Source organism: Notamacropus eugenii, chromosome 3, assembly GCF_028372415.1.
Source record: "Notamacropus eugenii isolate mMacEug1 chromosome 3, mMacEug1.pri_v2, whole genome shotgun sequence".
Classification (NCBI taxonomy): Eukaryota; Metazoa; Chordata; class Mammalia; order Diprotodontia; family Macropodidae; genus Notamacropus; species Notamacropus eugenii.
The window spans coordinates 286,842,734-286,867,812 of record NC_092874.1 but is presented as its reverse complement, the minus strand read 5'-3'; the positions used below and the strand labels follow the sequence as shown (position 1 = coordinate 286,867,812).

Sequence of the window (25,079 nt, the reverse complement as noted above, 5' to 3'; positions counted from 1 at the left end):
TATTCAGGGTTATTTTGCCCCTTTCCTGGGATTCTCATGCAAAAGTCTATTGTACTTGTTCAGTCATTCTAGTCACGTCTGACTTGTCATGACCCCATCTGGCATTTTCTGGGCAAAGATGCTAGAGAGGTTTTCCATTTCCTTCTCCAGCTCATTTTACAGATGAGGAAACTGAGGCAAACGGGGTTAAGTGCCTTATTCAGGGTTACACAGTTAGTAAGTGTCTAAAACTAGATTTGAACTCATGAAGATGAGTCTTCCTGATTTTAAACTCATTGAGCCACCTAGTTGCCTTTACCATATATCATTCTAGAAGACACGCATATAAGCCAATAAGGGAATTCTGAAACCCAGTCATAAGTTAGACAAGTTCCCCAACATCCCTTGCTTTTTTCAAACCAAAATTTGTGACAACCTCGTAAGATGATTGAAAACTTCATTTTCTCATGCAATTTATTTTTTTGCCATGATGTTTTGCTTGTAGAAGATGCCAAAAAATGTTACTTGGATTGAACGTGGGTGGTTGATTCATTCCATAATTCCCTGCCTAATTAGATAGCATTTATGAATTTCTGTGGTGAGTAACAAAACCACTGCCAGGTGGCCAGCCTTCTGTTGATGGGAACTTACCTAGTCTGATCCATGAACAAAAGGCACAGAAGACTGCGGTCTGACCCAATACTCCATGCCTTTCCTGACTTGCAGGACCTGCTAGAGCTTGTAATCTGGTAGAATAGCTATTGAGAGCCCAGGGTCACTTCCACATCATAAAGAGACATAAAAGGTAGCTTTGACAGCAACATCCAGCACTATTTCAGGATTTACATTTCACTCAAGGACAACAATGCCCAGTAAACAGCATTGTTAATTCTATCAATGATCTGAGCTATGTGTCTTATCACTGAAATTTAGGGGAATTTTTAGGTGATATATTGGGAATTCACTTTTCATATAGATTTTACAATAAATAATATTCAATATATATTTATTATTTGCCTACTGTGTACAGATTCTAGTACTAGATGCTGGGGGTTGGGATACAAATAAAAGACTTTGCTAGCTAAGGGGAAAGGGAAGATATATACAAACACTCCTTTATGGGTATGTATGATGGAAATTGCAATATTATCACCTTTGAGATCATGAAGGAATTAATATCTTTTTGATACCTTCTCTTAATTCTCACTTTAAGACCAGCCCAGCCCTATAATTTCATTGACAGAAGTCCTTGGAGGGGAAACTCTAACAAAGTAGATTGATACCAACTCTGCAATTTAAGATGTAGGAGATTTCCCTATGGTACCGAGAGACAATTAGTAAGTAACTAAGGGGTTAAGTAAATTGCCCAGGGTCACATAGCCAATATGGAACCCATATCTTTCTGAACACATCTGTATCCATTATGTCACACTATCCAAGTGGCTTCTAATTTTAGATTAATTCTTCTATAGTAAATTTCTATCAAATGAGCATACGTGGCCCCCCTATCAAGAAGCAGTAGGATACAGAGAGTCAGGAATACCTGGTGGCTAAGTGGTGCAGTGGATAGAGAGCCAAACAAGGAAGTGGAAGGACCTGAGTTCAAATCCAGCTTCAGACATTTTACTGGCTGGTCTCTTAACGTCTGTTTGCCTCAGTTTCCTTATCTATAAAACACAGATAAGAATAGCCTCTATCTCTCAGAGTTGTGAGGACCAAAGAGAGAATAATTGAAGAGCATTTAGCACAGTGCCTGGAACGTAGTTGTTCAGTTGTGTCTGACCCTTCGGGATCCCATTTGGGGATTTTGTGGTTTGCAGTTTCCTTCTCCATCTCACTCTACAGATGAGGAAACTGAGGCAAACAGGGTGAACGGACTTGTCCAGGGTCACACAAATAGTAAGTGTCTGAGGCTGGATTTGAACTCAGAGAGATGAGTCTTCTGACTCCAGGATCAGTGCTTTGTATACCACGGGGCCACCAAGCTGCCCACAATAAACACCTTATAAATATTAATTACTATTATTGTTCCTTGGACATTTTTGAGCTGTGTGATCCTGGGGAAATTAACCAACCGCTGAGAGCCTTGGCTTCTTTATCTATTAAATGGAAATAATAACACCTATAATCCCCTGCCTCCTAGGACTTCCTGTGCAGGAAAAGAACTTTTCCAACCTTAAAGCACCATGTGAGTTGTATCTTTGCAGGGAAGGAAGGGAAGTCAAAGGTCATCCAGACCAACCTGAACCTGACCAATAGTCACTGCACCTCTGCTTGAAGGCCACCAGAGAGGAACCCAACGCCCTCTGACACAGCTCACTTTACTTTCAAATAGAAGGTCATGGATCTGGAGCAAACAGGGACCTTAGAGGACAGCGGGTCCAACTCCTTCATATTACAGGCGAGGAAACTGAGGCCTAGAGAGGTTATGTGATTTGCCCAGAGTCACACAGCTGATGTAAAAAAGTCTGAGGCAGGTTTTGAACCCAGGTCTCCAAGCAGTTAGGTATTCAGTGGATAAACCATTGGGCTTAGAATCAGGAAGATGCATCTTCATGAGTTTAAATCCAGCCTTGGACACTGGCCAAGTCACTTCACCCTGTTTGCCTCAGTTTCCTCATCTGGAAAATGAGTTGGAGAAGGAAATGGCAAACCACTCCAGTGTCTTTGCCAAGGAAACCCCAAATGGGATCCCAAAGAGTCAGACATGACTGAACAACAACTTCCTGACTCCAAATCCAGCAATCTATTCACTGCCATGAAACTATTTTGTTTGATGCTAAAATGCTTTGGTGATGCTTTTTCCCCCCTTTTTTATATCAGTCTCTTTCCATTGATCTCCCCCCGCCCCTGCTGCCCGCTCTCCTTGTACCAAATTAAGTCAGAAAGCTCCTGTAACTAAGGTGCTTTTTCTTACACAAAGCCTTGACTTACCTCGGCAGCCTCTACCCATTGACCCTCGTTCTATCCTTTGGCTCCAGAGAGAACAAGTGTGACCCTTTCCCAGAGGACAGCCCTTTACATATTGAATTCAACTTTCACAACCCTCCTTAAATCTTCTCTTGACTTTTTCCTTTACTGATGCTTACCATTATAACACTGTCATTTTCCCCAAACCATTCTCCACTGGCAAAATGATACATGATCATGTCTGAGAGGGCATACCTTATTCCACACCTGTAGCCCACCACCTCCTAGCTAGAAGAAGGGGTAAACTTCATCAACAGTCATCTTGAGTCAAAACTGGTCACCATGTTGATCTGAAAAGCTACTGGAGGGCAGAGACCATTCCAGTTTTACAGCCTCATCCCCCGTGAGTCTAGAATAGGGTTTGGCCCATAGTAGGTCCTTAATTTTTTTTTCCCATTGACTGATGTTTTTCCAGCGATGGTTTCCCTCTATGACATTGTGGTTATGTTTTCTTCACTCTATATCACCTCTCAAGTAGTTTGGCATGCCCTCATCCTTCCCTTCCTAAATCTCCAGCAAAATTCACCCTTCTTCAGTCTCCTTCCCTTGGGCCTCAGCTAATCCCTATGCAATCCTTCAACAGTGGATGCTAAATCCAAACTACTCTGAAATGACTCACTGCAGCTGTTTTATATGTTTCTATAATGAAGAAATATTTATTAGCCTTCAATATAATATAATAAAATTATTAACCCTCGTTCTCCATTAGTCACAGGCTTCCTTTCTTTTGAGACCTCAATATAATTTAAATTTGTTATTATGAATGAGAGAGAGGAGAAAAGAAGACACTCTCCTCCCTCTCCTCTTTAAAAAGCCTTTTTAAGGGATTAAGCCCTGGCCACATTACCAAAATCATCGTTTTCTTCTTCAAAATTCTCAACCAGTTCTGTATACTTATTCACCCACAGAGGAGATAAGGAGATATTTTTAAAGATTGCTTTGTTAATACTTCAATAATCTTTAATGAGCTAATTAATTACTTACCTTTGTGGAGAAAGTGAAATATCCATTTTGGGCGGCTGTTTCCTGGACCATATAGCACCTATGTGAGGAGCTCCAAATCCGGATGTTTCTGATTTCATCAGACCTGGGTTCATGTTTTGGTTCTGCCACCTAGCTCCCTTCCTTTTTCTGGGCCTTTGTTTCTTGCCTTGTAAAATTAAGGGGTTGAACTTGGTAATTTCCAAGGTCTACTTCAAGTTCAAGTCCTATGATCCAGGATACATCTATATCTTTTTTGATCATCTATCATTACAATCACATGTAGTACCCTCCTGAGGCTTGTTCCTCCAAGGCCATACTCATGCTGGGTCTCCAGAAAAGTAACAACTTTCTCTGGTTCTAGAGATAAACCTGTAGGTGACTAGTGCTAACACTTTAGCTCATGAGCCCCCACTGGCGTACCTTTAATAATCAACCAATAGACAATGGACTAGGGCAGTGAGGTGGCACAGTGGATAGAGTGCCATGCCTGAAGTCAGGAAGACTGTATAGTCAGACTTCCTGATTTCAGTTTCCTCAACTGTAAAATGAGCTGGAGAAGGAAATGGCAAACCACCAGGATCTTTGTCAAAAAAACTCTAAATGGGGTCTCAAAGAGTGTCTATCTGTCTGTCTGTCTCTGTGTCTCCCCTCTCTCCCTCTCTCTCTCTCCCTCTTTCTCCCTCTCTCTCCTTCTCTCTCTCTCTCTCTCTCTCTCTCTCTCTCTCTCTCTCTCTCTCTCTCTCTCTCTGTTTGCCAATTCTTCTCAGTTGAAAGTTCAGTTTTCTTAATGAAGAACTCTACACGTCATGGTGATAATCTTGTTACTCCTCCCAGATTCCCACTGGGTCTTATGCAAAATGAGCTACTGGATTCTGTACCCTGGGCAAAGTTCATTGTCTTTGCCAGAGTATTCTTCTGGAATTGAGTTATTCGAAGCCACAAAATCCCTGCCAAGGTGTGAAATGGTTTATTTATGCCTGAAAGACCTTTGGTTACTTTTGCTCATCTCTGTTTTTTTTCTTTCTGATATCTACCTTTGCTATTGTGGTTGTTGGGCTGCCGTTGTGGCTGATTGTCCTTGATTCTAGAAAGGACTGTGACATGCAAGTGAATTGGATTTAAGACAGGCAGGGCTGTACAAAGTCACCAGCCTCACTTTCTCCTCTGGAGCCATCTCGGTGGCCCAGGATGCACTGGGAGACCTTGGCCTCTTCAAGCTAAGGTCCTTCCCAGGTCTCAGTTTGACTGAGGCAAAACCCATTCAGTGATTAAGACTAGCTAAAAAATCTCTTCCTTTGTTAAAGTCTAACTGGAGCACATCTTTTCACAGATAATAATCATAAAATTATAGATTCTGAGCTAAAAGGAAACAAATTCAAACACTGCATTTTATAGAAGAGAAAACTGAGGCCCTTTTTGTAAAGTGATTTCCCAAGGTCACAGGGATAGTAAATGGAATTATAAACCAAATCATTTGACTTCAGATACTGACTCTTTCCAAACCACTCTGCTATTATGAACAGCACATGGGGATGTTAGGAAGGTTCATTGAGGGAACAAAACAGAACCCTATTATCAGATGCTTCCCAGTCCCTTGTTATATATTGTGCAGCAAAGGGGTACAGTGAAAAGAACAGCAGACTTTTGTTCAAGATTTTTATACCCTGTTCTGAAGCGCAACCATAGTCCCAGCCCTGAGACCAACAGACATCAGCATGACAAAGTAACCTCAACCCAAGCAAAGAATTTCAGAGTGTTCCAGTAATAGGGAAACATGAATAAATTCTTCAGTAAAGATCTCTCTGATCATTAGGCTTCTTCAGTTATGGAACCACAAGCCAGTCAGGGCATAAAATTCAAGTTATTATATCAAGGAGGAAAGGGGGAGGGAATAAGCATTTATATGGTGCCTGCTACATGCCAGTAAATCAACATGTACTAAGTGGCTAGTATGTGCCAGGCACTAGGATAAGTACCCAGGACACAAAAAGAAGAAAAATACAATCTTGCCCTCAGGAATCTCACAATTTAATGGAGGAGGCAAGAAGTAAACAAATATGTTTAAACAAATTATATACAAGAAAAATAGGAAATAATTAAGAGGATTATTGCTGGTTTTCATGACCCCATTTGGGGTTTTCTTGGCAAAGACAGTGGGGTGACTTGCCATTTCCTTCTCCAGACAGCATGGTGGGTGTCATTACAAATTGTTGCAGGAGTGTAGAGGTCCTGGATTCAAGAGAGGGAAGGTACTAGATTTAACAAGGGTTAGAGAAAGCTTCCTGAGGAAAACAGGATTTCAGTTAGGACTTAAAGGAACCCAGAGAAGCAAGGAGGTAGAGATGAGGAGGGAGAGCATTCTGGCCATGGGGGACAGCCAGAGAAAATGCCTGGAGCAGAAAGATGGAGTATTTTGTTCATGAAACAGCCAGGAGGCTGGTGTCACTGGATCAAAGAGTATGTGTCAGAAGAGTGGAAAGGCTGCATGAAAGTTATGTTATGAAGGGCTTTGACCATCAGAGGATCATATATTTGATCCTGGAGGCTATAATGAGCTGCTGGAGGGAAGGGTGACAAGGCCAGACCTGAGCTATAGGAAAATTAACTTGGTGGCTGACTAGAGGGTGGATTTGAGTGGGGAGAGCTTGAGGCAGGCAGACCCACCAGCAGCTCCTGGTTCAGGTGTGAGGGGATGAGGGACTGGACCAGACCAAGGCGGAGGGCACCCTCAGAGGAGAGAAGGGAGCTTGGCTGATTATGAAGAGATGAAGGTAAATCGATAGGCCTTGGCAACAGATTGGATATGGGGGATGAGAGATAGTGAAGAGTCCAGAGTCATGCCCAGGTTGCAAGCCTGAGGGACGAAGAGACACTGAGCTAAGTGCTTTACAGATAATAGCTTATTTGATCCCCACCAGAACTCTGTGGGTCAGGTGCTGTTAGCATTCCTATTTTACAGTTGGGAAAACTGAGGCACACAGAAGTTAAATGACTTACCCAGAATCACACAGCTAATAAGTGTCTGAGGCTGAATTTGAACTCAGAACTCTATCCATTGCTCTACCTAGCTGCCTTGGGGTGGGAGTAGGAGGGAACATGAGATAAAAAATATAAGATAAAACAAGAAAAAGGAAAAAAAAGAGAACAATTCCAGGAGTTGGAAATAGGAACTCATGAGTGAAGGTGGGCTAAGAAACAGAGATGGTCTGTAAAGAGGCAAATCACGGAAGACCAATAAATGGTGAGGTCTTCTGAATGGCTGTGCCAAGTCACCAACAGCCTCTAACATGTCCCTGGCACGTAGTAGGCACTTAATAAGTATCTGCTTATTGACTTGACTAGACTTAATGCTCAGTGGACTGATAGCTGCTATACTGCTCAGTAGCTTGAGATTTTAAGTACAGAGTTATTATCTTCTGGTTGTTCAGTCTGCACATTATCCAAAATTCCTGAATCACCTTAGCTAGGTGATGCAGTGGATAGAGCACAGGCCTTGGAGTCAGGAGGACCTGAGTTCAAATCTAACCTCAGACACTTACTAGCTATGTGAACTTGGGCCAGTCACTTCACTGTGTTTGCCTCAGTTTCTTCATCTATAAAATGAGTTAGAGAAGGAAATGGCAAACCAGTCTAGTATCTCTGCCAAGAAATCCCCAAATGGGGTCACGGAGAGTTGGACATGACTGAATACTAACAACAACCCTACCGAGTGAATGTTTTACTACTAAAATTCCAATTTATGGGTACAGAAAGGCAGAGAAAGTACACTAGGCTGATAATAATGAACAGATTGTAAATTCCTAAAGGGCAGAGACTACCTTCTACTTTTCTTGTAACCCCAACTCTTCCCATAGTGCTTGGTATATAGTAGGCACTTGATAAATGTTTATTGACTCAAAACTCCAGCAGATGGTAGCAGAGGCCACAGAGATAGTAAGTCAGATCAGTAATAACGCCCAACTTTTCAGTTAAGAATGGGAAGAAGGCAGATAATGGCCCTACCAGAGGACATGGATGAGTCTGGAGCATTCAGAATGAGGATACCCTGGTCACTCAGGTCACAGCATACAAATAGATATAAAGACATAAAGCTGGAAAGGATCTTGGAGGTCATCTAGTTTAATTCATTCCTTTTCCAGATAAAGAAACTGAGGCCCAGAGAGATTAAGGAATTTGTCTAAGACCAACCAAGAATAAGTGGCAGAGGTAGAATTTAAACTCAGGTACCAAAACTAAATTTATGCTTTTTGTTTCCCATTATACAAAAACTATTTTCCTATGTATATGTCCTCTCTGGATATGCCCTGGCCCCATGGATTGATGGTATGTGCTCCTTTACACATATTACCTGTGTGTATGTCTACAGAAATGTTCCCTATCTACACATGTTCTCTACATGTGTGCCCCTTCCACTGGGTAGTGTGGTAACCGGCAAGGAGGGAGCCCATTTGGACATGGGTGGATCATTTCCTATCACTGTATTTGCTATGCTATTTAATTAAATGTTTTTTTAAAATGTGTCCTCTGCCAGTAAAATAGATAAACCACTGAGTAATCTAATTTTTAAAAAGAAAGAAGAAAACCAAATTACCAGTAACAAAAATGAAAAGGGTGAATTCACCACCAGTGAAGAGGAAATTAAAGCAATTATTAGAAGCTATTTTGCTCAATTATACACCACTAAATCTAACAATCTAGGTGAAATGGATGAATAGTTACAAAAATATAAACTGCCCAGATCAGCAGAAGAAGAAATAGAATACTTAAATAACTCTGTCTTAGAAAAAGAAATTGAATAAGCCATAAATGAGCTCCCTAAGAAAAAAATTCCTAGAACCAGATGGATTCACAAGTGAATTCTACTAAACATTTAAAGAATAATTGATTCCAATACTATATAAAATTATATAAAATATGAATATTATAAAAATATATACAAAATTTGGAAAAATAGAAAAGGAGTTTTATCAAATTTCTTTTATGACACAAATGTGCTAATACCTAAAACAGGAAGAGCAAAAACAGAAAAGAAAACTATGGACCAATTTCCTTAATGAATATCGATGCTAAATTTTCAAATAAAACACTAGCAAGGAATTACAGCAGTATATCACAAAGATTACATACTATGAACAGGTGGGATTGATACTAGGAATATAGGGCTGGATCAAAATTAGAAAACTATCAATAACCAAAACAACGTGATTATCTCAACAGATATAGAAAAAGCTTTTGACAAAATACAGTGCTCATTCCTATTAAAGAGAATAGAAAGCACAGAAATAAATGGAGCTTTCCTTAAAATGACAATTAGTGTAGGTTACAGCAGTAAGCATTATCTGTAACAGGGATAAGCTAGAACTCTTCCCAGTAAGATCAGGGGTGAAGCAAGGATGTTCAGCATCACCACTATTATTCAATATTGTACTATAAATAGCAATAAGAGAAGAAAATAAACTGAAGGAAAAAGGATAGGCAATAAGGAAACAAAATTATCACTCTTTGCAGATGTGATGTTAGACTTAGAAAATCAACTAGAAAACTAGTTGAAATAATTTAAAACTTCTGTAAAATTGCAGGATATAAAATAAACCCACAAAAATCATCAGTATTTCTATATATTACCAACAAAACCCAGTAGGAAAAGATAGAAAGACAAATTTCATTTAAAATAACTGTAGACAATATAAAATAATAGGTAGTCTACCTGCTAAGACAAATGCAGGAACTATAAGAACACAATTACAGAACATTTTTCACACAAATAAGTCAGATCTAAACAATTAGAAAAATATAAATTGCTCATGGGTAGGTCAAGAGAATACAACAAATTGACAATTTACCTAAATTAATTTCCTTATTCAGTGCCATTCTAGTTAAACTACCAAAAATTTATTTTATAGAGCTAGAAAAAAAGTAACAAAATTCATCTGGAAGAACAAAAGGTCAAGAGTATTCAGAGATTCATTGAAAAGAAAATATGAAGGAAGGTTGCCTAACAGTACCAGATCTCAAACTCAATTACAAAGCAGTGATCATCAAAACAATCTGTTACTGGCTAAGAAACAAAGTGACAGGTCAGTGGAATAGACTAGGTACACAAAATACAATAGCAAATGACCATAGTAACCTAATATTTAACAAACCCAGAGTGCTAAGCTTTTAGAACAAGAACTCACTGTTTGACAAAAACTGCTTAGAAAACTGGAAAGCAACTGGCAAATACTAGGTACAGACCAACATCTCGTACCATATACCTTACGGTCAAAATGAGTACATGATTCAGACATAAAAGGTGATACCATAAGCAAATTAGGGGAGCATGAGATAGTTTACCTGTCAGATGTATGAATAAGGAAAGAATTTATGACAAAAGAAGAGATAGAGAGTATTACTTTGTGATGGCAAAGAAATGGAAATTGAGGGCATGCCCATCCACTGGGGCATGGCGGAACAAGTTGTGCTAAAGAAATGATGAGCAAAATGGTGTCAGAAAAACCCAAGAAGACTTATATGAACTGATACAAAGTGAAATAAGCAGAATCAGAATACCCAACTGTGAATGGCTTAGCTGTTCTCATCAATACAGTGATCCAAGACAATTCTGAAGGACTTGTAACCAAAAATGCCATCCATCCCCAGAGAAAGAACGGATGGAGTCTGAACACAGACTTTTTTTTAAAAACCATCTTTATTTATTTAGGGGAGAGGGTTGTTTGGCTTTCTTCGGCAACACTGCTAATATGGAAATGTGTTTTGCATGACTGCACATGTATAATCTATATCAAATTGGCTTGCTTTCTCAATGAGAGTGGAGGAGAGGGAGGGAGAGAATCTGGAACTCAAAATTTTAAAAAATGAATGTTTAAATTGTTCTTCCATGTAATTGGAATATATATGTATACATACATACATACATACATAGGAATATACGTATGCATAGATACATACATATAGATATGTAAAAAATAAAATAAAATGGTGTTACAAAGTGGTCCACCAAGGGCCAAGCTTGTCAGAGGATAATCCATTTACTCAACTCTACACTCCCCAGGAATATGCAGCCTAATTTTAAACCTGCAGGCTAGACTATCTCTCTTCCCCACCCCTCTCTACCTCTTAGTCTGAAAATTCTAATCAAATGACAACTAACATAGTCTTGGGGGAGAAGAGCCTTAGTGCTCCATCTTTATGGCTTTTCAGACCAGGCCTCCCTTCCCTGGCCACCACTGCCCTAAAGATGTTTCTACAGCCCGCTGATGAAGCAGTGGATAGAGATCTGGGCTTGGAGTCAGAACACGAGTTCAAACCTAGCCTCAGTAATTTTGTGACCCTGGGTAAATCATTTAAACATTATTGGCCTCAGTTTCCTCATTCCTATAAAATGGGCATGACAACAGAACCTACTTTCCAGGGTTTATATGAGGATCAGATGAGATAATATTTGTAAAATATCCTGTATATGGCACACAGTAGGCACTACATAAATGCTTATTCTCTCGTTATTAGAATGTAAGTTCCTTGAGGTCAGGGCCTCTTCCCCCTTTTGTACTTGTATCCCCAGCACTCAGCACAATATCTGGAACGTAAAATTCCTTAACAAATTCTTTTCACTTATTCCTTTCAATTGACTGGTAAAAGGAAACTCATGAAGTGAGGAGTCTGTAGACTCTAGGCCACACAGGTCCTTGGGTGCGGCCTTTTGACGGAGTCCAAGTTTTACAGAATAAATCCTTTTATCAAGAGGATTTGCTCTGTAAAGTTTGGATTCAGTCCAAGGGCCACACTTGAGGGCTTAGAGGCTGCAGGTTCCTACCTCTATATTAATACATCAATATATAAGCATTTATTAAGTGTCCATTATTTCCTAGGCCCTGAACTAGGCATTGGATTTTTTCTTGATTTAAGGAAACTCTCTGATAAGGAAACTCCATTATCAGTGTAGGTCAGCACCTTCTCTGAAACCTAGTCTTAAAGAACTACTTAGAGCACTAGGAAGGTAAGAGAGTTGCCTTGGGTCACTTGGCCACAATTCAGGGTCAGCAATGTATCATCTATAAGACCACTGCCCCTGTCCTCAAGGAGCATATGCTCTGTGACTTGCAAGCACTGGTTGTGCATGGTCTGAACCTCCTACAAGCCTCAGGTTTGGGGCAGCTCTCTGGGGGCCCACAGTGACAGAGAGAAATGGCAGGTTGTCCAAGATACCCTTCCTCCTCTGAACTTCCATTTCAGCATCTTGCCTGGCATCACCTCTCCTATTCCACTCTCCCCTTCTTCTCCTAGCTTTTATTTATATTCCAGGACGAGAGTAAGCCTCACCCCTCTGTGAAGTCCTTTCTCATTATCCCAGCCCACGCCATTCCTCTGGGAATTCCAGCTGCATTGAGTTACTTCATTCTGTATTCAATTGTTTTCTGATTGTTTCACCAGAATTACTTTCCTCAGCCAGATGACATCAAGGACGATCTTCCACAGCCAGTCAATCAGTCAAGACGCCTACAAGCATTTTATTAAGTGCCAGGCACTGTGTTCAGTGCTGGAGAAGAAAGGCAAAAAACAGGCCCTGCCCTGGAGGAACTTATACTGTAGCTGAGGGAGAACTTGTAAATAACTTAGGTACATATAAAGAGGTAGGCAGAGAAGGTGGGAAGGCACTTTCTCCCACAATGCCTAACACAACAGTAAGTTCTAAATAAAGCTTGAAAGGGGGTTAGAAAAAGTGAACTATCCATGGGGGACTCCCAGATCTGTATTTCTAGCCCTGACTTCTCTTCTGAAATCCATACTTTCCCTTTTAATTGTTCACAGGCCATGCCCCAAACAAAATGGCGCTGACTCTCTCCCCAACCCATGTTGCCTACCTCTCCTCTCGTCTTCCCAAGGCTAGACCCTTCCTTCTGCCTTTCCTAGCCACTGAGTTCCCTGCCCACCTCTTTTCCCTCCCCCCACATCTTGCTGTCTGTATTCACCCAAAGGCTCTTAATGTTACCTGCTTGGGACTGTTTCTATAGGCTCCTAAATGGATCCTAATTGTTCTCAGTTCAGTCTTACCTAACCTTCCACTTCTGGCAAAATACTCTTTTTTTTTTTTTAATTTAACTTTTAACATTTATTTTCACAACATTTTGGGTTACAAATTTTCTCCCCTTTTATCCCCTCCCCCCCCCAAACCCAAGCATTCTAATTGCCCCTGTGACCAATCTGCTCTCTCTTCTATCCTCCCTCTCTTTTGTCCTGTAGGGCCAGATAGCTTTCTTTACCCCTTAACCTGTATTTCTTATTTCCCAGTGGTAAGAACATTACATTTGATCCTAACACTTTGAGTTCCCACTTCTTTAGCTCCCTCCCTCCCCACCCCTTCCCTTTGGAAGGCAAGCAATTCAATATAGGCCAAATCTGTGTAGTTTTGCAAAAGATTTCCATACTAGTTGTGTTGTATAGGACTAATTATATTTCCCTCCATCCTATCCTGACCCCCATTACTTCTATTCTCTTATGATCCTTTCCCTCCCCATGAGTGTCAACCTCGTATTGCATTCTCCTCCCCAAGCCCTCCCCTCCATCCTCCCCCCCACCCTGCTTGTGCCCCTGTCCCCCACTCTCCTGTATTATGAGATAGGTTTTCCTATCAAAATGAGTGTGCATTTTATTCTTTAGTGGAATGTGATGAGAGTAGACCTCATGTTTTTCTCTTGCCTCCCCTCTTTATCCCTCCACTAATAAGTCTTTTGCTTGCCTCTTTTATGAGAGATAATTTGCCCCATTCAACTTCTCCCTTTCTCCTCCCAATATTTCTCTCTCACTGCTTGATTTCATTTTTTTTTTTAAGATATGATCCCATCCTCTTCAATTCACTCTGTGCACTCTGTCTCTATGTATGTGTGCGTGTGTGCATGTGTATGTGTGTACTCCCACCCAGTACCCAGATACTGAAATGTTTCAAGAGTTACAAATATTGTCTTTCCATGTAGGAATGTAAACAGTTCAACTTTAGTAAGTCCCTTATGACTTCTCTTTGCTGTTCACCTTTTCATGGTTCTCTTCATTCTTGTGTTAGAAAGTCAAATTTTCTTTTCAGCTCTGGTCTTTTCATCAAGAAAATTTGAAAATCCTCTATTTCATTGAAAGACCATTTTTTCTCCTGAAGTATTATACTCAGTTTTGCTGGGTAGGTGATTCTTGGTTTTAGTCCTAGTTCCTTTGACTTCTGGAATATCCTATTCCATTCCCTTAGATCCCTTAATGTAGAGGGTGCTAGATCTTGTGTTATCCTGATTGTATTTTCACAATACTTGAATTGTTTCTTTCTAGCTGCTTGCAATATTTTCTCTTTCACCTGGGAGTTCTGGAATTTGGCCACAATGTTCCTAGGAGTCTCTCTTTTTGGATCTCTTTCATGCGGTGTTCTGCGGATTCCTTGAATATTTATTTTGCCCTCTGGTTCTAGAATCTCAGGGCAGTTTTCCTTGATAATTTCATGGAAGATGATGTCTAGGCTCTTCTCTTGATCATGGTTTTCAGGTAGTCCCAGAATTTTTACATTGTCTCTCCTGATTCTATTTTCCAGGTCAGTTGCTTTTCCAATAAGATATTTCACATTATCTTCCATTTTTCGAATCTTCACGCTATGTTCTGTGATATCTGTCTTTCTCATAAAGTCCTTAGCATCCATCTGTACCATTCCAGTTTTGAAAGATCTATTTTCTTCAGTGAGCTTTTGAATCTCCTTTTCCATTTGGCTAATTCTGCTTTTGAAAGCATTCTTCTCCTCATTGGCCTTTTGAACCTCTTTTGCCAATTGAGTTAGGCTAGTTTTCAAGGTGTTAATTTCTTCAACATTTTTTTGGTTCTCCTTTAGCAGGGAGCTGATCTGCCTTTCATGCTTCTCTTTCATCCCTCTCATTTCTCTTCCCAGTTTTTCCTCCACCTCTCCAACTTGACTTTCAAAATTCTTTTTGAGTTCTTCCATGGCCTGAGCCCATTGGGTGGGCTGGGACACAGAATCCTCGATTTCTGTGTCTTTGCCTGATGGTAAGCATTGTTCTTCCTCGTCAGAAAGGAAGGGAGGAGGTGTCTTTTCTCCGAGAAAGTACCCTTCAATAGTTTTATTTCTTTTCCCTTTTCTGGGCATTCTCCCCAGCCAGTGGCTTGACCTCTGAATATTCTCCTCACACCCACCTCGCCTCCTGGTCCTCCCAGCCAGCGTTTGGGGACTGAGATTCAAATGCTGCTTCCCACCTTAGGGCTTTTGGCGGGGGCAGGGCTGCTATTCAGTGTGAGAATTAAGTTCAGATGGTCAGGTCGGGGCAGGGCCGCCTCTCAGGCCCAGTTCCCTCAGGGAGCTTATGCACAGACCTTCCACAATGGATCCAGGCTCCCGCCCACTTGGGGAGCCCCTGTCTGCAGCCGCCTCTCAGCTTCTATCTCCCGGGGGGGCCTGAGCCATGGGGGCACCCCACTCCCCTCTCGACCCGCCAAAGAGACTCTCTCACCGACTCTCGTCACCTGTGGGGGGGAGGGGGCTTGTGCCGCCGCTGGAGATCCCGTCCCTAAAGCCTGCTCGGATCTGTACCTCCGGCTGGGCTCCGCGTCTGCAGCGCGGCGGACCTTTTGCGAGAGGTTCGCAGGTCCCTCTGTGGGTGGAGGGACCCTCGTGGCCGCAGGATATCTCGTCCCCGTAGCCCATTCGGATCTCCTCCTCACAGTGTCTCGGCCGCTGCAGGGCTGCACTCAGCTCCCAGTCCCGGCGCCCAGTCCACAGCGCGAAGGACCCCCCGCGAGAGGTTTGCAGGTCTCTCCGGAACAGAAATCTCCCTCGCTCCAATATTCCGTGGCGTCTGGGTGCAGAATTCACCGTGGGTTGGTCCCCTCTAGCCATTCTGTGGGTTGTGGGTTCGGAGCTATGTGTATGTGCGTCTTTCTACTCCGCCATCTTGGCTCCGCCCCCCGGCAAAATACTCTTCACAGGAAAGATCACTAAACTGGGAGTCACAGAACCCAATTTTGATTTTCCTACCTGTGTGACCTTGGTTAAGTCAATTTACCTCTTGGCCTCTGTTTCCTCTTCTATAACATGAAAGGGTAGGACTAGCTGGCCTTTAAATCTCCCTCTGTATCTATATCTATGAGTCAATTGATTGAATCCTAATAAAGCTGCCCCAGCCCCAATATTCTAACTTCCTTATGGGCTCCACAACCCCTACCTAGCCACTGCCCCAGATCCAATTTACATATTTGAACAGGTGTGTTCTCGTACTCAACCACAATCATATCATCCATTTTTTAACCCAAACAGGACCCCAATACCTAACTATCCATCTTGACCCAATAGGACCACAATAGCTAGCCAATTGGAAAGCAATAGGACAAGGATGTTTGACCACTAAACCATAGAAGGGACCCCTCCCCTATTACCTTAACAAATCCCTCTTGTCTTTATAATATTCATAATTTCTGTTGTGTAATCAGCATTTTTGCATTATAAAAATACATCTTGTTTTCTCTGAAGTTGCTGGTTCCTCTTGGAACATAGCCTGCTTCATCAGAGGTGTCAATCTCCATAAATGCCTCTACTTGGATTAGAGGTGGTCTGACTCTGAATTCTTTGAGATCTGGTACCACCACAACACACCATGAAACCACAGAATTTTTGGCATCCCTGGGTGACCCCCACTCCACATGGAGCAGAGTCTTTGAGACAGTGCAGTCATAATACACCACGAGACTGCAACATGATGATCCCATGACCTCTCTGAGCCTCAGTTTTTTCATCTGTAAAATGGGACAGTAAGACTGGTTGATTTCTATAAGTTTCCTTCTATCTATGTTCCTATGGTCTTAGGAGAGGCAGCTGAATGCGGTAGTTAAGAATACATGACTTGGAGTCTGGAAGATTCTGTTCAGTCATTTTTCAGTTGTGTCCTACTCTCTGTGACCCCATTGGGATTTTCTTGGCAAAGATACTGGAATGGTTTGCCATATCCTTCTCCAGCTCATTTTACAGATGAGGAAACTGAGGTAACAGAGTGAGGTGACTTGCTCAGGGTCACAAAGTTAGGAAGTGTCAGAGGCTGGATTTGAACTTAGCTCTTCCTGACTCTGGGCCTGGTGCAGTATCCACAGCACCTTTAGTCAGGAAGATACTACAACTAAATCTTCCTTCAGGTCCTTGCTAGATAGGTAATTACAGCCAAAACGATCTCTCTCAGCTCTCCCATGTGTAAAACGGGGATGATAATAGCTTGATCCCAAAGAGGAAACCACTCCCTGCTCCTTTGCAGATGTGAGGGTTCACAGGTGACGAGCTTTGCATAAAAGGTCAGATTTGGAGGGGGAGGTATTGATCAGAATTGATGATTTTATTATTTTCCTTCACTTTTCTTTAAAAAAAGACCTTTGTAACTAAGGATGGTTCTCTGGGAGGGGGAAACGTAGGTGATATGGGGGAAATGTCAATAAAAATGTACTGGAAAGATAACTGCACTGGCAACGGGTTGTTTTAAAAACTAAATGAGGTTACATATGTGAAGTGGTTCTTAAATTTTAAGTTGTTGTTCGATTGTATCTGACTCTGGTGACTCCATTTGGGGTTTTCTTAGCAGAGATACTGGTAAGGTTTTCCAGCTCATTTTACAGAGGAGGAAACTGAGGCAAACAGGGTTAAGTGACCAATTTAAGTGTCTGAGGCTGGATTTGAACTCATAGAGATGAGCCTTCCTGATTCTAAGCCCAGTGCTCTAACCACTGCACCACCTAACTGCCCTTCTTAGGCCTTAAAGTTCTGATCTGATCATGCTATTTCTCAGCTCAGTAATCATTTGTGATGAGTGGGTCAAATTCTTTGCCTGGCACTTAAGACTCTCCACACTCTGTCACCACCCACCTACCATTCCAGCTTTATTTCCTATCCCTCCTCTCCATGTATCCTCTATTCCAGTCCAATGGGACTCCTTGGGGTTCTACAACCATGCCCTGAGATTCCTGACTCCAGACCTCTCCTTAGGCCTCCTCTTTCCAGGTAGAATTCCTACCTCCCCTTTAAAATCCATATCAAATTCCACTTTCTCCCTGAAGTCTTCACTAATTCTCTATCCACGCTGCAGCCCTCTAAAGAAATGGAGTGCAAAAGGAAGAGCATGGGAAGGGTTTTCACAATTCGTTTAAACAATGTGTACATTAACTCTAAGAAGACAGGGACAAAAATTTCCTGTTTCCTTATCCCTTTCCAGATTCTTTTTCTTTTGTGTATTTCTTTTCTTTTCTTTTCGTTCTTCTTCTTCTTTTTTTTCTATCATATCTGTTATCATATTGCATGGTCACCGATGTGGTCATCATATCTGCTACATATCCCCTTGGGTAAGTCATTTAACCTCTTCCAGGGATGGGGAACCTGCAGCCTTAAGGTCATCTGGCCCTCCAGGTCCTCAAATGTGGCCGTTTGACTGAATCCAAAATTCATAGAAGAAATCCCCTTAATAAAAGGCATTGTTAGGCAAAACTTGGACTCAGTCAAAAGGCTGTACGCAAGGACCTAGAAGAGGTGGGGAACCTCAAGGCAGCAGGGTCCCCACCTCTGTCTTAGATCCTCAGTTACCTCATCTGTAAAGACACCTCCACTGTAAAGTGGAAATAATAATACTTAAATTACCTCCATTAGAGGGGTGTTGTGAGAAAAGCACTTGGCAAACCTTAAAGTCTTATAAAATAGAGTTATCTGGGATGTTCTAAAGTCTTTGAGCACAATCTCCACTCACTGACCAAAGGCTTTATGTGAAGAGATTTATTTGAGCCCTAGATTCAAGAGGCACCTCCTCTTAGGTTCACCTGCTAATCAATTGCTTAGACCTCATTTGCAAAAGAAGAAAAACTGTTTAATTGGATTAGGAAAACCCCAGTAATTTCAAGTATTAGAGATAAGTAGCAAAAAAACTGCTATTCTCCATACCTGGCACTAGAGATGCTGGGAAAGAAGTGAAACAAACTGTCCCTGATCTCAACAGGCTCACCTTCTACCTGGGGAGACAATGTAGGCAAATATACAAGATAAATACAAGACCATGAGTGAGGGTACAAGGAACTAGGAAGGGTTTCATGTAGAAGATGGGGCTACCTAGGAGCAATGAAAGAAACTAGAGGTTCTAACATTAGGACAAGTTAGTTCCTTGAGGGCAGGGACGATCTGGTTTGGGAATTTGAATTTGGTTTTTTGTTTTGTCTTTGTATCCCCAGAGGTCAAATCAAGTCAATACTTTGTAAGCACCTTCTGATACTAAGCAAGGTACTAAACACTGGAGGTACAAAGAAAAGGGAAAACAGTCCCTGACCTCAAGGATTCACATTTTAATTAGGGTGACAATATGCAGACAACATGGTGCCTACAAGATCTGTCTATCTATCCATCTGTCTGTCCATCTACTATCTATCTGTGTGTAGACAGAGAGGTAGATACAGATGGACAGATAGGTGGCTAGATGGATAGTCAGACAGAGAGACAGACAGAGACAGAAAGATGGATGGATGGATGGATAGATGGATGGACAGATAGATAGATGGATGGATAGATGGATAGATGGTAAACAGGAAGTAATCTCCAAAGGAAGGTGCAAGGATTAAGGGAGGCACAAAAGGCTTCTTGCAGAAAGTGGGATATGAGCTGAGACTTGGAAGGCAGAAAAGCCTGGAGGCAGAAGGCAAGAAGCATTCCATTTCTAGCATGGGGAGTGGCCATCAAAAAGAAATGGAGTCAGGAGATGGAACATCATATCCATGGAATAGCAAGAAGGTCAGGGCTTCTAGACCGTAGAGTTGGGGGGTAGGTGGGAAAGAAGGGGAAGTAAGATGTAAGAGAAATAGAGAGATGGGAAGGGGACAGATTGAAAAGGTCTTCCAAAGCCAAACAGACAAAGGGAAATGATTAACAAATACTGGCATATTTTTAAATTTAATCTTCGCTATTAACATTCTCTTCATCACTTTCTTAAGTCTAGACAATTAACAAAACAATCCATAAAACCTTGATTTGTAGCATTTGCCTCTTTTCCAAAGTAGAAAGGCTCACCCTGAAAAAAGAACAATTGTCCAGAGTCCTTGGAGCTGGGTGCAGAGTATCCCTACAAACAAGAGGTGGTATGTTTGATCCTGGGGGTAATAGGGAGCCACTGAAGTTTACAGTATAGGAGGGGTGGCTGTGGTCAGCCCTGCTCTTTAGGACAATCACTTTAGCAGCTGAGTGGAGGATGAGCTGGAGTAAGGGAAGACTTGAAAAGGGACAAAAAACTATTGCAGTTTTCTAGGCCCAAGGTAATGAGGGCCCGCACCAGGGTTGGCGTAGTATCTGAAGAAAGAAGGGGTTGTACACACAAAGGATGTTGTGAGGGTATAACTGATACATTGGATATTGGGAGGAGTGGTTTAGAGAGAGTGAGGAGTAGGCCAGTCTAGGTGCCTGAGAAGGTGATGCCTTTACAAAAATATGAAAGTTCAAAAGTGGGGAAAGATTGGATGAGAACGGTTTAAGATATCTGTGGGACATCCAATTCAAGATGTCCTCTAGGTAGTTAGAGATGTAAGATCAGGGGAGAGGAGAGAAGCTAGGGCAGGACAAACAGATCTAAGAATCATCTGCAAGGAGATGATCATTGAATCCATGGAAGCTGATGAGATCACCAAGAGAGACAGTATAAAGACACAACAGAAGAGGGCCCAGGAAAGAGCCTTAGGAGATACCCATGATTATGTGGCATAACCTGGGTAAAGATCCAGCAAAGAAAGAAAGAGGCCAGGCATGGAGGAAGAGATTCTGGAGAGAGAAGTGCTGGGAAAAAAAACACAGAAGTATCAAGAAGGGGGAGATCATGAGGTCAAAGGTTTCTCTGAGAGGTCCAAGATGAGGATGAGATTTGGCAAACAGGAGAAGAATTCAAGAACATCCAGAAAGACCAAGGTGCATCAACTGATACAGTGCATTTGTAACATATCAGAGATAGAATAACAGTGTTTATTTCATAGTATTTGCCTGAATTATTTTTATTCAAAATGTATTTGCACAGGTGACAGAAATTATTGTAAATTATAATAAAATTATTTTTTAAGTTATTTTAAAAGTCTTCTGTTAATTGATGGCCTGATCTTTCTGATGATTTAAGAGATCATTGTAACTGTAGCAGCAAATGTAGCGCCAATACTATAATAAATGCTCATTGATTGATTCCTATTGAGAGGAAATGGTACAATAGCACGGTGGTGAATCAGAGCATTTTTCATTGTTCTTACTACATCCCCAGCCCTGTGCTAAGCGACAGGGTTAAAGAGATAAAACAAAACTAAAACCCAGTTCCTGCCCTCAAGGAGTTTACATTCTAAGGGTTGGGAGAACACAAAATGTACACAACTAGGCATACGGGACACATATAAAAAAGGACATAAGTAGCCCTAAATGTGCTCTGATTCTATCAGGTCTCCGATTCTAACCTTCACCCTAACCTGAAGGCTGGGAAAAATCAGGAAAGTTCCCCGGAAGGAGGTAACATTAGGGCTGAGTCTTGAAGTAAGACTGAAGGGGCCAGGTTGTGAAGAACTTTACATAAAAGTTGCTTCATTCATGTTGGCTGAATTGAAATATTGATGAAAGGACGATCCCATTAGCAGCAGCCATGGCTTTCACCAGCCTGTCCACAAACAACAAGGAAGCAAAGATAGAAGACTCTTAACAGATGAATGTTGAGATTTTGTTATCACTTGGTTCACCCCCTAGTACTTGAAAACCCAGCTGCCACATGGCCACATACCAAAAAAAAATCAGGAAATGAAAAGGCTGAGCAACTTTCCAAAAATAAAGCCAAAGGAAACGTTTCTGATTTCAACCAGAGGAAAAATCTGACCCAAAACCCCTGTGTTGGGAAGGCAGAGGCACCCTCTACACCAAATGGGGGGTGGGGGTGGGGCTTCTTTTCTTCTTTGCTTTATAATAAATCATAAGGCATAAATGGATGGTAATCAACTAAAAAAATCCTCCATAGTGAGCGGCCTTGGAGTCAGGAAAACCTAAGCTCCAATTCTTTTACCTCTTGCTGATTGTATAACCTTGTGGACAAATCAACTTGCCTTCTCAATGGCCTAAGCAACTCTTTAAGATCTAAGTGATGGGATTTATAGTAGGTATGACTGTAGGATCAAGTTGCCGGGTCGTTTAGAGGTCATCTGGTCCAACCTCGTGATCTTACTGATGTGTAAACAGAGGCTCTCAAATGAAGTGACCTGCCCACTTGCTACACAGGTAGTAAGTGTCAGAGAAGGAATTTGAAATTGAATCCTCTAACTCAAAGGCCAATAAATAGTCTTTCCACTTATAAGTCTGCCTCCCTAGTTGCTTAACATATGTGTGTAGAATCAAATTAATCATCAGGAATGGGATGGAAGAGGGAGCGTCTAAACTTGAATCAGTGGGGAGACTGTGTGTCTATGCGTAGAGCTCCTTACTCTGATGAAATCTGGGTCTTAAACAAAGGGGCAGGACAACAGTGCACGCTTTGAGGTTTAAAAAAGATTCCCTTCACTGTAGCTCTGGAAGGTAAGTACTATTATTATCCCCATTTTACAGATGAAAAAACAAAGGCTCAGTTAATTATCATCCTTTGTGGGTTACCATACAATTAATAAAGTGCTAAACCCAGGAATTCTGCTTGAATCCTCCAAGGACTCCAGTGCTGAGTCCTTTCCACTCTGCCTCCTCTCAGCTGAGAACGTGGCCTCCCTGATCACTGAAAAAAATCAAGGCCACTCAGGGAGAGCTGCTTCTTCTTCCCCATCCTCCCCTTCTCTGATCACTCTGATGCCTCCCACAACTATGTCCTCCATTGCCTGTCTCACATGAAGAGGTGGTCAAGGAAAACCTCTCCATCTGCTCAAGTGGTTCCAATCTATCCTCCTCTTCAGCAGATTGGTTCCCTGGACCACCCCCATTCTTTTATCCTCGGTCTCTCCCTTTCCAATGGTTACTTCTTCACTGTCTACAAACCTACCTGTGTCTCCCTCATTCCTCCCAACCCCTCACTTCACCTCTCTTTCCTCACTAGCTTTTGTCCTGTATCTGTCTCCCCCTTTCTTTCCTCTCATTTTCTTCTTAACTCTTTGCAGTCTGGCGTCTGAACCCCACCCTTCAACAGAGGAATGTCTTTCCAAAGTTACTAACGAATCACTACTTCTATTAGCCTTTACTATTAGCCCTCATCAACCTTCTTGGTCTCTCTGAAGTCTCTGACACTACCGATCAGGCTTCTTCTCCATAGGTCTCACAGACATCTTAAACAACATCTTCCTCCCAAACCTTCCCCCACCTTGCTAACTTCTCTGTTATCTAGGCTGGAAACCTAAATGTCCTCCTCAACTCCTCACTATCTCTCACCTCTCCATAATGAATGAGTTGATTGTACCTTCATACCATCTCTCAAATACACTCCCTTCTCTCCTCTGACACTATCACCATCCTGGCACAGGCCCTCGTTGCCTCACTCAGCAGTCCAGGTGCACTGGCCTCCCAGAGCAAGATACTCCCATTTCCCTTGGCATTTTCACTGGTGAGAAATTCTCTCCCTTCTTATCTCTGCTTAGGGGCCTCCTGATTTCCTTCAAGTCCCCAGGAAACTCCTCCCTCCTATAGGAAGCCTTTCCATATCCCCCTTAATTCTAGGGCTGTCCCTCTGTTAATTACCTCCAATTTATCCTCTATATCTATGTTGTTTGTACAGTTGTTGACATACTGTGAGCTCCTGAAAGCAGTTTTTTTTGCCTGGTACCTAGTAGTTGCTTAATCAATGTTTATTGACTGATAGACTAGTGGCTGCAGCTACTGAGGCAAAGCCAAAATTGTTTGGTCCCTCAAGGAGCTTCCATTTCAAAGGATGGAAGAAGGTATTCACATTTAGGTTTATAAGACACATATTTGGATAGTGTCTGGCCTGGAATCAGGAGGACTCAGATCCTGAGTTCAAATACAGCCTCAGACACAAGCTGTGTGACCCTGAGCAAGTCACTTCATTGTGTTTACCTCAGTTTCCTCATCTGTAGAAGGAACTGGGGAAGGAAATGGCAATCTACTCCATTATCTTTGCCAAGAAAACCCCACATGGGGTCACAACTGAATAATAAGAAGACATACATGGGAAGGTCAGGACAGGTTCAAGAATGGAGAGAACGGGCTGAATTTGGAGTCAGGGCAAAATGACCCCAAACTTCTCCTTTGCCTCTTACTACTGGACAAATCCCTTCTAGTCCCCGTCCTCACCAGCAGCATTAACTGACTTGGAAGCTTTCAGAACAAGTGAGATCATCTCCTTTGAGTCTCACCACACTAATCAGATGGATACAGTAACAATCTCTAGACACGAGGCGTCTTCTATGAGCTAGGCAGGGCAAGCCTAGTGGTTAGCGCACCACCCTATGTGCAGATGAATAAATATGAACCCAGGCAAGGCCTGGATAGAGAGATAATGCCCCAGGCAGGAAGCCCAGGGTTCAAGTCCGTGTGACCCTGGGCGACCTGTAAGGGCAGGGTTTAGGTCCATCAGCGTACCTGCAGGGGATGTCTCGACTCATCTGGACGCCCTAAACCTGACGGTCCCGCTAAAACAAGAGTCGGACGCGGTCATTTCTAGGTAAGGAGAGGAGGCCCTTCTCAGGTACCACGTGGTGAGCTTGGAAAAAAGGGAGGTGGGGGGCACAGCCCGGACAAAGGCCGGGAGGCCGGCGGGCTTCACGCACCTGCTACGCTTAAAGGATAACTCCAAGTCCGGGCCCCGGGGTCCCTCGGGGGCAGCGGGGGGAGCCGAGCTCACACCTGGTTCCCCACACTGGCGGGTGGCACGAGCTCGGACCCACTACCGTGGGGGATGGGGGGGCAGCGGCAGAGCCGCGCCTTCACCGGCCCCGTGGAGCGAGGGGGCCTGCCTGGGGGCGGGGGGCTCCGCAGCCCGGGGGCCTCTCCTCCCTCGGCCCGCCCGCGGCGGGCTAGCTGGAGGCGGGGGCGGGGCGGTGCGCGCAGCCCGGGCCGGGCGGGGGGCGGGGCCTGGCGGGCCAGCGCGCGCCCCCGCGCGCCCCCGCGGCCTCGCGCCCGCGCGCGCGGAGGGCGGGTGGCCGGGCCCCGGGAA

At 42.8% G+C, this 25,079-nt stretch overlaps 1 protein-coding gene across 1 annotated transcript in view; it reads right to left on the bottom strand.

Moving 5' to 3' along the window:
* TXNRD1 (thioredoxin reductase 1) overlaps window positions 1-24,887 on the bottom strand; it is a 160,934-nt gene extending 136,047 nt beyond the window's left edge. The window contains exon 1 of the mRNA XM_072655789.1: window positions 24,694-24,887. The gene's annotated coding sequence lies outside the window, so the exon portion shown is untranslated. The remainder of the gene's footprint in view (window positions 1-24,693) is intronic.
* Between the last annotated feature and the right edge of the window lie 192 nt (window positions 24,888-25,079).